Genomic DNA, 16,771 nt, shown 5'->3' on the forward strand with positions numbered 1-16,771 from the left:
GCTACACAAAACGCGACGTCAGCACAGGCAAAGACAGACTGGGGCTGTTGCCTCGGCATCAGTGGTGGTAACTCACAACGACACAGCAGGAGGCGAGACCATCTAGGGTACCTGACAGGGCTCCTGGAGCTGTTGACCATGCACACCTAATTCTGCCACCTGACAATTGTCAGGAAGGATGTCCCAACCTCTCGCCAAAAACTCAGGTGATTCTGCAATTTATGGTATGTCAGCTAAAGGAGGGTTAGATAAGGTCAACGCCCTAGTCTGATCCTCAGGATCACGAGCTAACTGAACAATTATGCCCCGAATTAACGAGTCTGTGTTAGAGGTAGCACTTGGGGACACTCAAACTGACACTCGTGCGAGAGGCCTCGCAGATAAGCGATACGGGCTGCATACGACTGCCTGTGGCAGTTGTGGTCCTATTTCAACTGCAGCCACGTTGCTACAACATGGGTTTGATGGCCGAAATACTGTGTAAGCAACTGACAATGTTTGTCTAAGGAAACCTTCTTGGGCTCAGTGGAGGGCTGAAAATTTGGCACAATGTCATAGAGGGTGTGGCATCGTACCCGTCTGACTTCAACACACAATAAAACCCATTTTATGAATAAGATTTTTTTTTCCTTTTTAATAGTGTAGGTATATATCTGAAGTTTTCTTTTACATAGTTCTGAAAATCATATAAATGGGTGATGTTCCCCATTGCCCAAAAAATGAATAATCCTGTTCCTGGCATTTCTCATAAACCTTACTAGCACAGCAGCAGGTACGTTGGCCATTTCTACCTGAATGTTGGACTTCAGGTATTGTAGGCTCCTTGGACGGTTCATATAACTGGACTCCAAATTGCCCCTTACTGAGGTGAGGCGCTTCTTGACATGTTGCCTTGAAACAGCCATTGATGCCCTTGAAGTCTAAGCTGTTGCTCTACCATGTTGGAGTGAAATGTCCACCAAGTTGATGACAAACAATTTCCTCCATCATGTTCACATACTGGCTTGAATTCACTGTCACTGTGATCCCATTCTCTTCAAAGAACCAGGGATCAACAATCCCAGCTGAGGAAGTTGCACGACACAATGTCACTTGAGATGACTGCAGCAGCCTCCAATGCAGTTCTCGGGGATTGATATCGGCCCAGTGGCACACGTTTTGTCAATTGACACTTCCCATTAAGTGAAAATGGGCTTCGTCACTGAAAAAAGCAGTTGTGTCCTTAGGAATGTTTTTGAGAAATGCCTCACACGTGTTCCTCTGAGATTTGAAGTCCTGTACTATTGCCAACTTGTACGGATGCTAATGAAGGTCATCACGAATGCACCTTACTGAACAATCAGAATGTCCAACAGCAGAAGCACGTCTATGCACAGAGTGCTGTGGGCGTTGCTAGACTGAAGTTCTCATTCCTCGACGTTCTAATGCAATCTAATCGGCCGAGGGAGTCCATTTCTTTGTCTTGTTGTACTTGTTGTTTGTCTGAAAGTTGTGGCCTGTGTTACGAGTGATTTACGGTCTCAGACACAGCCCAGCGATGCTACACTGAAGGTATTTCGTGAGGCATGCTAGGCTGCAGTCACAGAGCATCCTTCCGAAAAGCAGGCCTCTAATGCAAACGCACGCTCTTGCTCGTCACTGTTCCTTACTGACCTGGAAGAGGACAACACCTGTCCGATGAGAGAGCAACACCTGTAAATGAGACAACTCACCCCACCAAGACCACTACATACCAAATAGCGTGCGTGTCAAATGAAGTTACGGTGCAGCTCTCGTACTTACCTAATCTATATCTACACCTGCATGGATACTCTGCATATCACATTTAAGTTCTTGGCAGAGGGTTCATTGAACCACCCTCACAATTCTCTATTATTCCAATCCCATATAGCGTGCGGAAACAATGAACCCCTATATCTTTCCGTACGAGCTCTGATTTCCCTTATTTTATCTCGGTGATCGTTCCTCCCTAAGTAAGTCGGTGTCAACAAAATATTTTTGCATTAGGAGGAGAAAGTTGGTGACTGGAATTTCTCTCTCCCATATTTCGCGATAGTGTAGGCAGTCTCCTTAGTAGGTCTGTTACATTTTCTAAGTGTCCTGCCAATAAAAAACAGTCTTTGGTTAGACGTCCCCACAACATTTTCTATGGGTTCCTTCCAATTTAAGTTCTTCGTAATTGTAATACCTAGATATTTAGTTGAATTTACGGCTTTTGGATTAGACTGATTTATCATGTAACCGAAGTTTAACGAGTTCCTTTTAGCACTCATGTGGATGTCCTCACACTTTTCGTTATTTAAGGTCAACTGCCACTTTTCGTATCATTGCGATATTTCTTCTAAATCGTTTTGCAGTTTGTTTTGATCTTATGATGAACTTATTAGTCGATAAACGACAGTGTCATCTGCAAACAACCGAAGACAGCTGTTCAGATTGCCTCTTAAATCGTTTCTATAGATGAGGAACAGCAAAGGGCATATAGCACTACCTGGGGGAACACCAGAAATCACTTCAGTTTTACTCGATGACTTTCCGTCAGTTACTACAAACTGTGACCTCTCTGACAGGAAATCTCAAATCCAGTCACATAACTGAGACGATACTCCACAAGCACGCAATTTCAATATGAGCTGCTTGTGTGGTACACTGACAAAAAGCCTTTTGGAAATCCAGAAATACGGAATCGATCTGAAATCCCTTGTCAATAGCACTCATCGCTTCATGTGAATAAAGAGCCAGTTGTGTTTCATCAAACACAATATATGTTCTAAAATCCTGCTGCATATCGACGTTAACGATATGGACCTGTAATCTAGTGGATTACTTCTACTACCTTTCTTGAATATTGGTGTGACCTGTTCAACTTTCCAGTCTTTGAGTACCGATCTTTCGTCGAACGCACGGTTGTATATGATTGTTAAGTATGGAGCTACTGCATCAGCATACTCCGAAAGGAAGCTAATTGGTGTACAGTCTGGACCAGAAGACTTGCGTTTATTAAGTGATTTAAGCTGCTTAACTACTCCGAGGATATTTACTTCTACGATACTCGTGTTGGCTGCTGCTCTCGATTCGAGTTCTGGAATATTTACTTCATCTTTTTTTGTGAAGGCATTTCGGAAGGCTGTGTTTAGTAGCTCTGCTTTGGCAGCACTGTCTTCGATAGTATATCCATCGCTATCGTGCAGAGAAGGCATTGATTGTTTCTTGCCGCTAACATACTTCACATACGACCAGAATCTCTATGGATTTTCTGCCAGGTTTCGAGACAAAGTTTAGTTGTGAAAACTGTTATAGGCATCTTGCATTGAAGTCCGCGCTAAATTTCGAGCTTCTGTAAAAGATCGCCAATCTTGGGGATTTTGCGGATGTTTAAATTTGGCATGGTTCAAATGGCTCTGTGAACTATGGGACTTAACATCTGAGGTCATCAGTCCCCTAGAACTACTTAAAGCTAACTAATCTAAGGACATCACACAAACCCATGCCCGAGGCAGGATTCGAACCTGCGACCGTAGCAGTCACGCAGTTCCAGACTGAAACCCTAGAACCGCTCCCCCACCGCGGTCAGCTAAAGTTGGCATGTTTGTTTCGTTGTTTCTGCAACAGTGTTCTAACCCGTTTTGTGTACCAAGGAGGATCAGCTTCGTCGTTTGTTAATTTATTTGTTATAGATCTCTCAACTGTAGCCGATACTATGTCTTTGAATTTAAGCCACATCTGGTCTACACTTATATTATTAATTTGGAATGAGTGGAGATTGTCTCTCAGGAAGGCGTCAAGTGAATTTTTATCTGCTTTTTGAATAGGTATATCTTTCGAGAATTTGGGGATTACAATGTTCAATCTCGCTACGACAACCCTGTGTTCGCTAATCCATGTAACCGTTTTGATGCTCGTTATTAACTCAGGATTATTTGTTGCTAAGAGGTCAATTGTGTTTTCACAACCGTTTGCTATTCGTGTGGGCTCATGACTAACTGATCGAAATAACTTTCAGAGAATGCATTTTGCACAGATTGGGATGATATTTTATGTGAACCTCCGGAATTAAACACGTATTTTCGCCAACATATCGAGGGCAAATTAAAGTCACCACCGACTATTATCGTACGAGTCAGGTACGTGTTGAAATCAAACTCAAGTTTTCTCTGAACCTTTCAGTAACTGTATTATCTGAATTGGGAGATCGGTAAAAGGATCCAATTATTATATTATTCCAGTTGCCAACAATGACCTCTGCCCATACTAACGCACAGGAAGTATCTACTTCAATTTCGCGACAAGTTAAACTACTTCTAACAGCAACAAACACGCCACCGCCAACTGTGTGTAGCTATCCTTTCGGAACACTGTTAGGTTCTTCGCAAAAATTTTTGCTGAGCTTATATCCGGCTTTAGCCAGCTTTCAGTGCCTATAACGATTTGAGCATCAGTGCCTTCTATTAGCACTTGGAGCTGTGGTACTTTCCCAACACAGCTACAATTTACAACAGTTATACCAATAGTGCCTGTATCTACGTTCTTCGTGTGTTCAGCCTGCACCCTTTGTGACTGAAGCCCTTCTTGTTTTCCCGAGACGCTCTAACCTAAAAAACCGCCCAGTCCATAAGAATTTCAAAACGGTGTAAAAGAAAACTTTAAGTATGTGCCTAAATGATTAAAAACATTAAAAAGTTCTGCTTCACAAAATGAGTTCTATTAAATCAAGAAGTTCTGTTGCAGCACCAGGTATAGACGACACTGCAGGATAACAATAAGTAGCCCCATCAACCAGGCTGACTGTAGGTCCATGTGTGGGTGGCCACCCACCAGTGAAGCAAGGGAGCAAAGCGAATTCACTTTCTGGATTACCAGCTTCGGAATGTGCTTATGTTGTTGCTCCTTCTGTAGGCACAACTGTTCCTGCCAGCACTGCAGAAACTGTTAGTCCACAGTTGGTCAAGGTGAGCACTACGAAAATGGGGAAAGAAAAACAGGAAGGAGTAACTGGCGTGTCACACACATAAGGCGTCCTTTGTCAACACTTTAGTATTTCCAGCAGATTGGGACAAAGTCACTACATGACACAGTCAGCAAAGGTACGTGGCTAAGTAACAACTAGAGAACTGGATGCTGTGGGCAGAATGAACTCACCTCGTGAATTGAACCACGGTAAGCAGAGCATCCAAACTTTTGTCGATACTTGTCTGACAGAGTACTGTGCACGCGGTGGACACGGGTGGCCGACAACAGAGCGTGCGAAAACTCTCGGCACGTGTGCGAGGCTACGTTTGCAGCAGGTTAACTCTGCTGGAGAACAGGCCTGCTCCGACGACTGCCGCTCGCAATGAAATACGGCCGTCAGTGGGTCTGTCCGTACGATGTGCAGGTCCGCCTTCACGTCAGTCTCTCAGCTTTCCCACTGTTCGACCCGTGGCAGCTCATCTGCCTCCGTAAGGATAACTGCTTATTTCTTAAGAGGGCCAAGGATGCTGGGGTAAGTGGTAATGTCTTTCTGAGCATACCTGAAGAAAATATACTGAAGCGCCAAAGACACAGGTACAGGCATGCGTATTCAAATACAGGCAGAATACGAAACTGCAGTCAGCAATGCCTATATAAGACCATAAGAGTCTGGCCCAATTGTTAGATCTGTTACTGCTTCTACAATAGCAGGTTATCGAGATTTGAGTAAGTTCGAATGTGGTGTTATAGTCGGCGCATAATCGGTGGGACACGACAGCTCTGAGGTCGCGGTGAAGTGGGGATTTTCTCGTACGACCGTTTCGTGAGTGTACCGTGAATATCAGGAATCTGGCAAAACGTCAAATCTCTGACATTGCTGCGGCCAGAAAAAGATCCTGCAAGAATGGGACCAATGACGACTGACGAGAATCGTTCGACATGACAGAATTTCAATGCTGGGCCATCAACTAGCATCAGCACGTGAACCGTTCAACAAAACGTCATCAATATGGGCTTTCGGAGCTTAAGTCCCACTCGTGCACCCTCGATGACTCCACGACACGAAGCTTTACGTCTCGCCGAGCATGTCAACACTGACATTCGAATGTTGATAATGGAAACGTGTTGCCATTATGAACGTGTCTCGTTTCAAATGGTATCGAGCGGATGTACGTGTAGAGGTATGGAGACGAGCTCATGAATCTGTGGACTCTGCCTGTCAGCAGAGCACTCTTCAAGCTGGTGGAGGTTCTGTAATAGTTTAGAGTGTGTGCAGCATTCACTCATGTCCATTGTGCATTCTGACGGACTTTGGCAATTCCAGCATGACAACTGCTACGGACTGGCTCTGGGAACACTCTTCTGAGTTTAAACACTTCCTCTGCCCACCAAACTCCACAGACATGAACACTGTCGATCGTGTCTGGAATGTCTTGCAACGTGGTGTTCAGAGGGGATTTCCAACCCCTCATACTCTTACGAATTTATGGACAGCCCTGCAGGATCCACGGTGTCAGTTCTGTCCAGCACAACTTCAGACATTAGTCGAGTCCGTGCCACCTCGTGACGCAGCACTTTGAGCATTCCCGGGGGACCCGCACGATATTATGCAGATGTACCAGTTTCTTTCGCTCTTCAGTGTAATAAGAAATGTGTAAGCTAGGTTTTTTTTTAATGAGGAAACCACATGCCTAGAAATCTTTGACTTTCAGATTTTCTCTTGGTAAGAAGTACATGAAACACTACTATAATTATTTATTAATTGTGTCCAAATCAAAAAACATAAAGCACAATATACATAAGTGAATACAAAAAATAAACATCAAAAATGTAAAAAAAAAAAAGTAACAATTCGGCAGCTTCAGGTTCTCAGCAATCCAGCCCAAGTGTCTAACTAGAATATTGTTGAACAACTTACCCTCTTGGCGAGGGATGCCCTTTTTGCCAGCTTTTGATGTCCTCCTTGCTCCGTCCATCATTGGTTACTTTACTGCCTAGGTAGCAGAGTTCCTTAACTTCATCTACTTTGTGAGAATCAATCCTAATGTTAAGTTTCTTGCTGTTCTCATTTCTACTACTGATTACCGTCGTCTTTCTTCGATTTACTCTCAATCTATACTGTGTACTCATTAGGCTGTTCATTCCATTCAGCCGATCATGTAATTCTTCTTCACTTTCACTCAGAATAGCAATGTCATCAGCGAATCATATCATTGATATCCTTTCACCTTGAATTTTAATTCCACTCCTGAACCTTTCTTTTATTTCCATCATTGCTTCCTCAATGTAGAGATTGAACAGTAGTGGTAAAAGACTACACCATTGTCTTACACCCTTTTTAATATGAGCACTTCGTTCTTGGTCATCCACTCTTACTATTCCTTCTTGGCTGTTGTACATATTTTATATACCTGTGTCTCCCTATAGCCTACCCCTACTTTTCTCAGAATTTCGAACATCTTGCACCGTTTTACATTGCCGAAAACTTTTCCAGGTCGATAAATCCTATGAACGTGTCTTGATTTTTCTTTAGTCTTTTTTCCATTATTATCCGCAACATCAGAATTGCCTCTTGTGCCTTTTTTTTTTTTTTTTTTTGGTCATCAGTCTACTGACTGGTTTGATGCAGCCCGCCATGAATTCCTTTCCTGTGCTAACCTCTTCATCTCAGAGTAGCACTTGCAACCCATGTCCTCAATTATTTGCTGGATGTATTCCAATCTCTATCTTTCTCTACAGTTTTTGCCCTCTACAGCTCCCTCTAGTACCATGGAAGTCATTCCCTCATGTCTAAGCAGATGTCCTGTCCTTTCTCCTTATCAGTGTTTTCCACATATTCCTTTCCTCTCCAATTCTGCGTAGAACCTCCTCATTCCTTACCTTATCAGTCCAGTTAATTTTCGACATTAGTCTATAGCACCACATCTCAAATACTTCGATTCTCTTCTGTTCCAGTTTTCCCACAGTCCATGTTTCACTACCATACAATGCTGTACTCCAGACGTACATCCTCAGAAATTTCTTCCTCAAATTAAGGCCGGTATTTGATATTAGTAGACTGCTCTTGGCCAGAAATGCCTTTTTTGCCATAGCGAGTCTGCTTTTGATGTCCTCCTTGCTCCGTCCGTCATTGGTTATTTTACTGCCTAGGTAGCAGAATTCCTTAACTTCATTGACTTCGTGACCATCAATCCTGATGTTAAGTTTCTCGCTGTTCTCATTTCTACTACTTCTCATTACCTTCGTCTTTCTCCGATTTACTCTCAAACTATACTGTGTACTCATTAGACGGTTCATTCCATTCAGCAGATCATTTAATTCTTCTTCACTTTCACTCAGGATAGCAATGTCATCAGCGATTCGTATCATTGATATCCTTTCACCTTGTATTTTAATTCCACTCCTGAACCTTTCTTTTATTTCCATCATTGCTTCCTCGATGTACAGATTGAAGAGTAGGGGCGAAAGGCTACAGCCTTGTCTTACACCCTTCTTAATACGAGCACTTCATTCCTGATCGTCTACTCTTATTATTCCCTCTTGGTTGTTGTACATATTGTATATGACCCGTCTCTCCCTATAGCTTATCCCTACTTTTTTCAGAATCTCGAACAGCTTGCACCATTTTATATTGTCGAATGCTTTTTCCAGGTCGACAAATCCTATGAAAGTGTCTTGATTTTTCTTTAGCCTTGCTCCCATTATTAGCCGTAACGTCAGAATTGCCTCTCTCGTCCCTTTACTTTTCCTAAAGCCAAACTGATCGTCACCTAGTGCATTCTCAATTTTCTTTTCCATTCTTCTGTATATTATTCCTGTAAGCAGCTTCGATGCATGAGCTGTTAAGCTGATTGTGCGATAATTCTCGCACTTGTCAGCTCTTGTCGTCTTCGGAATTGTGTGGATGATGCTTTTCCGAAAGTCAGATGGTATGTCGCTAGACTACACACCAACGTGAATAGTCGTTTTGTTGCCACTTCCCCCAGTGATTTTAGAAATTCTGATGGAATGTTATCTATCCCTTCTGCCTTATTTGACCGTAAGTCCTCCAAAGCTCTTTTAAATTCCGATTCTAATACTGGGTCCCCTATCTCTTCTAAATCGACTCCTGTTTCTTCTTCTATCACATCAGACAAATCTTCAACCTCATAGAGGCTTTCAATGTATTCTTTCCACCTATCTGCTCTCTCCTCTGCATTTAACAGTGGAACTCCCGTTGCACTCTTAATGTTACCACCGTTGCTTTTAATGTCATTAAAGGTTGTTTTGACTTTCCTGTATGCTGAGTCTGTCCTTCCGACAATCATATCTTTTTCGATGTCTTCACATTTTTCCTGCAGCCATTTCTTCTTCACATCCCTGCCCTTCCTATTTATTTCATTCCTCAGCGACTTGTACTTCTGTATTCCTGATTTTCCCGGAACATGTTTGTACTTCCTCCTTTCATCAATCAACTGAAGTATTTCTTCTGTTACCTATGGTTTCTTCGCAGCTACCTTCTTTGTACCTATGTTTTCCTTCCCAACTTCTGTGATGGCCCTTTTTAGAGATGTCCATTCCTCTTCAACTGTACTGCCTACTGTGCTATTCATTATTGCTGTATCTATAGCGTTAGGGAACTTCAAACGTATCTCGTCATTCCTTAGTACTTCCGTATCCCACTTCTTTGCGTATTGATTCTTCCTGACTAATGTCTTGAACTTCAGCCTACTCTTCATCACTACTATATTGTGATCTGAGTCTATATCTGCTCCTGGGTACACCTTACAATCCAGTATCTGATTTCGGAATCTCTGTCTGACCATGATGTAATCTAATTGAAATCTTCCCGTATCTCCCTGCCTTTTCCAAGTATACCTCCTCCTCTTGTGATTCTTGAACAGGGTATTCACTATTACTAGCTGAAACTTGTTACAGAACTCAATTAGTCTTTCTCCTCTTTCATTCCTTGTCCCAAGCCCATATTTTCCTGTAACCTTTTCTTCTACTCTTTCCCCTACAACTGCATTCCAGTCGCCCATGACAATTAGATTTTTGTCCCCCGTTACATACTGCATTACCCTTTCAATATCCTCATACACTTTCTCTATCTGTTCATCTTCAGCTTGCGACATCGGCATGTATACCTGAACTATCGTTGTCGGTGTTGGTCTGCTGTCGATTCTGATTAGAACAACCCGGTCACTGAACTGTTCACAGTAACACACGCTCTGCCCTACCTTCCTATTCATAACGAATCCTACACCAGTTACACCATTTTCTGCTGCTGTTGATATTACCCGATACTCATTTGACCAGAAATCCTTGTCTTTCTTCCACTTCACTTCACTGACCCCTACTATATGTAGATTGAGCCTTTGCATTTCCCTACCATGTTCAAGCTTCTGACATTCCATACCCTGACTCGTAGTATGTTATCCTTTCATTGATTATTCAATCTTTTTCTCATGGTAACCTCCCCCTTGGCAGTCCCCTCCCAGAGATCCAAATGGGGGACTATACCGGAATCTTTGCCATTGGAGAGATCATCATGACACTTCTTCAATTACAGGCCACATGTCCTGTGGATACACATTAGGTGTCTTTAATGCAGTGGTTTCCATTGCCTTCTGTATCCTCATGTCGTTGATCATTGCTGATTCTTCTGCCTTTAGGGGCAATTTCCCACCCCTAGGACAAGATAGTGCCCTGAACCTCTATTTGCTCCTCCGCCCTCTTTGACAAGGCCGTTGGCAGAATGAGGCTGACTTGTTATGCCGGAAGTCTTCGGCTGGCAATGCTGATTATTTATCAAAATTTAGGCAGTGGCAGGGATCGATCCCGGGACCAAAAACGTTTTGATTATAAGTCAAAGACGCTACCCCTAGACCACAGGTAGATATTCGTGCCTTTATCTTTTCTAAAGCCAAACTGATGGTCATGTAGTGCATCCTCAATTTTCTTTTCCATTCTTCTGTATATTATTCTTGTACACAAATTGGATGTATGAGCTGTTAAGCTGACTGTGCGATAATTCTCACACTTGTCAGTTCTTGCCGTCTTTGGAATTGTATGGATCACACTTTTCCAAAAATCATCTGGTATGTCGCCAGACTCATACATTCTACGCACCAATGTGAACAGTGGTTTTGTTGCCACTTCTTTCCAACTACCTGCACTCTCTCCTCTGCATTTAATAGTTGAATTCCTGTTGCACTCTTAATGTTATCACCTTTTCTTTTAATGTCACCGAAGTTTGTTTTGACTTTCCTGTATGCTGTGTCTGCCCTTCCAACAATCTTTTCTTTTTTGATGTCTTCGCGTTTTTCCTGCAGCCATTTTGTCTTAGCTTCCCCACTTCCTATTTATTCCATCCCTCAGCGACTTGTATTTCTCTGTTCCTGAGTTTCCCCAGAACATTTTTGTACTTTCTACTTTCATCGATCAGTTGAAATATTTATTTTGTTACCCATGGTTTCTTCGCAGTTACATCATTGTACCTATGTTTTACTTTTCAACTTCTGTGATCGCCCTTTTTAGAGATGTTCATTCCTCTTCAACTGTATTGCCTACGGAGCTACTTCTTATTGCTGTATCTAGAGCCTTAGAGAATTTCAACCCATCTCGTCATTCCTCAGTACTTCCATATCCCACTTCTTTGCGGGTTGATTCTTCCTGACTAATGTCTTCAACTTCAGCCTACTCTTCATCCCTACTATATTGTTATCTGAGTCTTTATCTGCTCCTGGGTACACCTTACAGTCCAGTATCTGATTTCAGAATCTCTGTCTGACTGAAATCTTCCCATATCATCTGGCCTTTTCCAAGTATACCTCCGCCTCTTGTGATTCTTGAACAGTGTATTTGCTATTGCTGGCTGAAACTTGTTACTGAACTCAATTAGTCTTTCTCCTCTCTCATTCCTTGTCCCAAGCCCACATTCTCCTGTAACGTGTACTTCTAATCCTTTCCCTACAACTGCATTCCCGTCTCCCATGACTATTAGATTTTCATATCCCTTTATGTACCGTATCAACGTTCCAATATCATCACACACTTTCTCCATCTCTTCACCTTCAGCTTGTGACGTCGGCATGTATACCTAAACTATCATTGTCGGTGTTAGTTTGCTGTCGATTCTGATAAGAACAACCCTATCACTGAACTGTTCACAGTAACACACTCTCTGCCCTAGGTTCCTATTCATAACAAATCCTTCTCCCATTAAACCATTTTCTGCTGCTGTTGGTATTACCCTATCCTCATCCGACCAGAAATTCTTGTCTTCTTTCCACTTCACTTCACTGACTGCTACTATTTCTAGGCTTTGCCTTTGCATTTCCCTTTTCAGATTTTCTAGTTTCCCTACCACATTCCAGCTTCTGACATTACACACCCCAACTCGTAGAATGTTATCCATCCATTGATTCTTCAATCTGACAGAAATGACATCCCTTTGAACTTACTATAAGCCGTGGTTTTGCCTTCTACCATTCTTCACTCCCTTCCCAAGTACTACACAGCTTTCATGTCTTTTTCATCCTAGTGTGCAAATTTTAGTCTTTGTATTTTATCCTTGCTACCGTCAGAATTTTGAAATGTATAGTCCAGCCAACAGTCACTTGTAAGATTTTCCATAGGGCCAATACTGCCTCACGTGTTGCTACTTTTTCTGGATAACACAGCGACCTTTCCTGAGGCCAATTGGCATCTACCAGTTTTTCCACTCTACTGTAGTTAATTTGTGTCAAACTGCAACCATGACTTGCCATACTGATAGTTCTGTAATATTCTCAACTTTCAGTACCTGCCTTTTTTGGAATTGGAATTATTACTTCCTTCTGAAGTGTGAAGGTATTTCGCTTGTCTCTTATCTTGCATACCAGATGGAATAGCTTGACTTGGCTGTCTGTCTGAAGGATCTCCACAAATGTGAGGGAATGTTGTTTACTCCAGGGGTCTTGTTTGGGTGCATGTCTTTCATTACACTTTTAAATTATTCTCTTAGTCTATCTCCCACCTAGTTTTCATCTCCCTCCTATAATATTGTATTCAAATTAATTTCTATTGTTATAGTAATCAGGTGAAGTAAGAGCTCATATTCCCAATCTCGATTGTTTTTCATGATAATTTTATATACAATCTGTAACGTATCTTAGTATAAAGGTAAGTTAAGCAATCCCTATTCCTCCTGCTGCATTAAAAATATTAAGAAAGATGATGATCAATTCTGAATGTCTTGACACAGTGTATTTTTTGGAAACTGGTCCATAAACAGGCAGTTACTGACCAGATTTTTTTTATGCTCTGGCCATATAACAGTAATGTTTTTGAGTTAGCCTGTTTCACTTTGCTGTTACAGAAATTGGATTCGTCACTTGCAACCAGGTATTTATCATCTGTCTACAGTAGAATGCAGCTGGCTGAAATCTCCAGACAGGTTACGGAAAGAGCTTAATCGAATAAAAGTGACTACTTATGGCATCCTTTTATACTTTTGGGGAACCGTGCCTGCTTTTTCACTAGTTTGTAAATGACTTGTTTCTTAATCTTCCTTAATGTGGCTACTATTTGGAGTAACAAATCTATTTTTCCATGGTAAGTTACCAGCAACGACAGGGTGAAGCTGAAAGAAGGTTGTGATACATAAGGAATATCAGTCACTTATGTGAATTGGTAGTGTTTGTAACAGAAGCCTCTAAGAAATTTAATAAATCTAAAAGGAAAACATAGCAGCAGAGTGCAAAATTAAATGACATTCAAGGCTGAGAGGTTCCTTAGTCTCATGTGAAACATACCTTGATGAATATAATTTGCCCCTGCTAGACTAAACTAGTTAAAAGGTTCAAGGTTTTTACTGAGGCATCACAATGATGTAGTACTACTGAATGCTGGCTGTTTTGTCAGCTTTGGTGAATAATCCTCAGTAAATACCTTACTAATTTAGGTATCTTCTGTACACAGTTTCTGATCTTTTATTGCCTCATTTCCAATGAAATGATAATATCTTATACAGGTGATGACTCAGGTCATCAAGCAATAGGACTATTATACAGAAACAAAAAATATAAAAATTATTCTATTTCAGTGGGCATTTACATATGATTATACCTTACCACCATCAAGGTTAAAAATATTACTTGAACATAAATCCATCTTTCATGTTGCAAATAATAAGCTTGAATGAATAATTCAAAATTTAACTTTTTTAATACAGAATAGCCTTCAAAAACTGAAATTGTATAAAGTGTCATCAGTGAGGCATTAAACATTTTTAAGTATTTACACATTGACTGGAATCTAACATAGTGGGTTATAAATACTCAGTTTAAGAACGGAAAATGTTTCTTCAACCACAGTTTTACTTGACTTGGCACATACTGGCGGGAAATCTTAAGTTTATTACCTGACAGTGGATCAATACTGTGGCTATGACAATATCTTCCACAATCACCTACTGAGGAACAGTTTAGAGTTTGTACAGAAAATTTGAAAACTTTTCTATATCAGTACAGTACACTCATTTCTAAAGCAGCTTCTTTAACTTTCTCAAAGACAGCTGAAAGGCTATCTGTTTGCTTCCCAAACAAATGATCCTAGTTGTGTTAAATTATTGGGGGTATATTTGGATGATAAACTTTCTTGGAATCCACATATTAAGTATATTAGCGGTAAATTGTCTAGGGTAATCTATTTGTTAAGGTGATTAATGCACTGTGTACCGAAAAAGTATCTTAGAGTATCTTACTACTCATTTTTCCAAAGCATCATATCCTATGGCATTACTTTATGGGGAAACTCCACTGGTGTGCATGATATACTATTGCTGCAAAAGAAAGCTATTAGGATAATTACAGGCTCACCATACAAGGCTCATTGTAAACCTTTGTTTACTCAACAAAAAATCATGACAGTAATAAACCTATATATTTATTATGTTTTAATCTACACAAAAAAGAACTTACCTAAAGTAAAACACAGGGCAAATATACATTGTTACAGCACTAGGACAAACAGCTCTATCTATACGCCCTACCACAGACTGTCAGAATCAGTTAACAGTTATGAACTTATGGGCCACAAATTATTTAACAAACTTCCACAAGGTATACAAAATTTACCAGAGCAACAATACAAACAAACACTTTATGACTGGTTAGTTGTAAACCCATTCTACAATGTAAAGGATTTCATGACCTGTGATATTAAACTGTAAAGTTCTTAACAATTCTGTCCTTCTATAGCATGTACTGTACTCTATTGTATTATATGTATGACTTTGTTTATTGCTGTAATGGCTTAAAGACAATAAAATTATTATTATTATTATTATTATTATTATTATTATTATTATTATTATTATTATTATGAAATCAGCTCACACACACACACATTTTATATATATATATATATATATATATATATATATATATATATATATATATATATATATATAAATATAAAAGAGGGAAACATTCCACGTGGGAAAAATATATCTAAAAAGAAAGAAACCTGTTTTTTGTTTGTGTGTCTATCGACCTACCAGCGCTTTTGTTTGGTAAGTCTCATCATCTTTCTTTTTAGATATATATATAATCAATTCATGTGCATAATGGAATGACAACATATAGCCAATATGGCTCTAGATAGAGTTGTTGATAATAGTGTCACTAGGACACACATACATTATGAAATCAATCAATCTCTTTATTCATCCCTTAACAATATACATCATATGGATGTAGTCAATTACAATATAGTTTCTTATATTTAATTTGTTTCAAAATCTTGGATAATAAATACAAATATTTTATATCATTATCTATAAATATTACTTTTTCATAATCAGATATTCTTCCATGTTATAAAAACTATGTGTTAGTAAAAATTAAGATCTACCTTGAATTTATGAAATTCTTTAATTTTCTTTATTGTAGCAGGCAATGCACTAAGAAGTATTTTGGGCTGGTAGTTTACGCTTTTTTGGTAGAGTGCTCCTTTTTGGGTGTGTCTGTGAAAATCATCCCTGTTCCTTGTTTCATAGTTATGAACCTGATTATTTAATGTTGAAACTTCATGATGAGTTTTCAGAAAGCATGCACATTCATAGATGTATAAGATGTAAGAGTCTTTATTTTAAATTCTTTAAATATTTCCCTGCATGACACTCTGCAGGGAACCCCTTTCATTATTCTAATAGCCCTTTTTTGAAGTTTGAAAGCTTATTTTGCCATACCTGTATTTCCACAGAAGATCACACCATATCTAAGCAAACTGTTCATGTAAGCATAATAGGCACACAGCAATGATTACTACATTTTACCCTGCTGAAAAAAACAGTGAATACTACATTTTACCCAGCCGAAAAACAATTAGTAGCCACATATATTGGACCCATTAATGTCCACATAAAGCATTGTTTGATGATACTAGAGTGCAGAATCAGGTTGATGAGTGGGACAAGGAATCAGTCAGTCACATGATTTATTACAGACATGGTATGGATGCCAATGGAGGAGTAAAACCATTACTTTTTTTGCTGTTGGCAAAGAGATCTTTTGAAGGAATATGGGGATAGTTGTTTGTTATATACGCATACAAAACAACAATAATATATGATATGCATTTATTTTTTAAAGCTGTGTAGAGTAATGTGGGCTATTTGGTCGTTGTTTTTTTTTCACTGAAGTTGAAAATGCAATATCCACTCATGAAGTGCAAGGTATTTTGAAGGACTGGAACAAGGATTGGAATCCCATCTACTACATTACTCCACTGCAGAGTGAAAATCTCATTCTGGAAACATCCCCCAGGCTGTGGCTAAGCCATGTCTCCGCAATAT

This window comes from Schistocerca cancellata, chromosome 11 (genome assembly GCF_023864275.1).
Source record: "Schistocerca cancellata isolate TAMUIC-IGC-003103 chromosome 11, iqSchCanc2.1, whole genome shotgun sequence".
In the NCBI taxonomy this organism is placed as follows: Eukaryota; Metazoa; Arthropoda; class Insecta; order Orthoptera; family Acrididae; genus Schistocerca; species Schistocerca cancellata.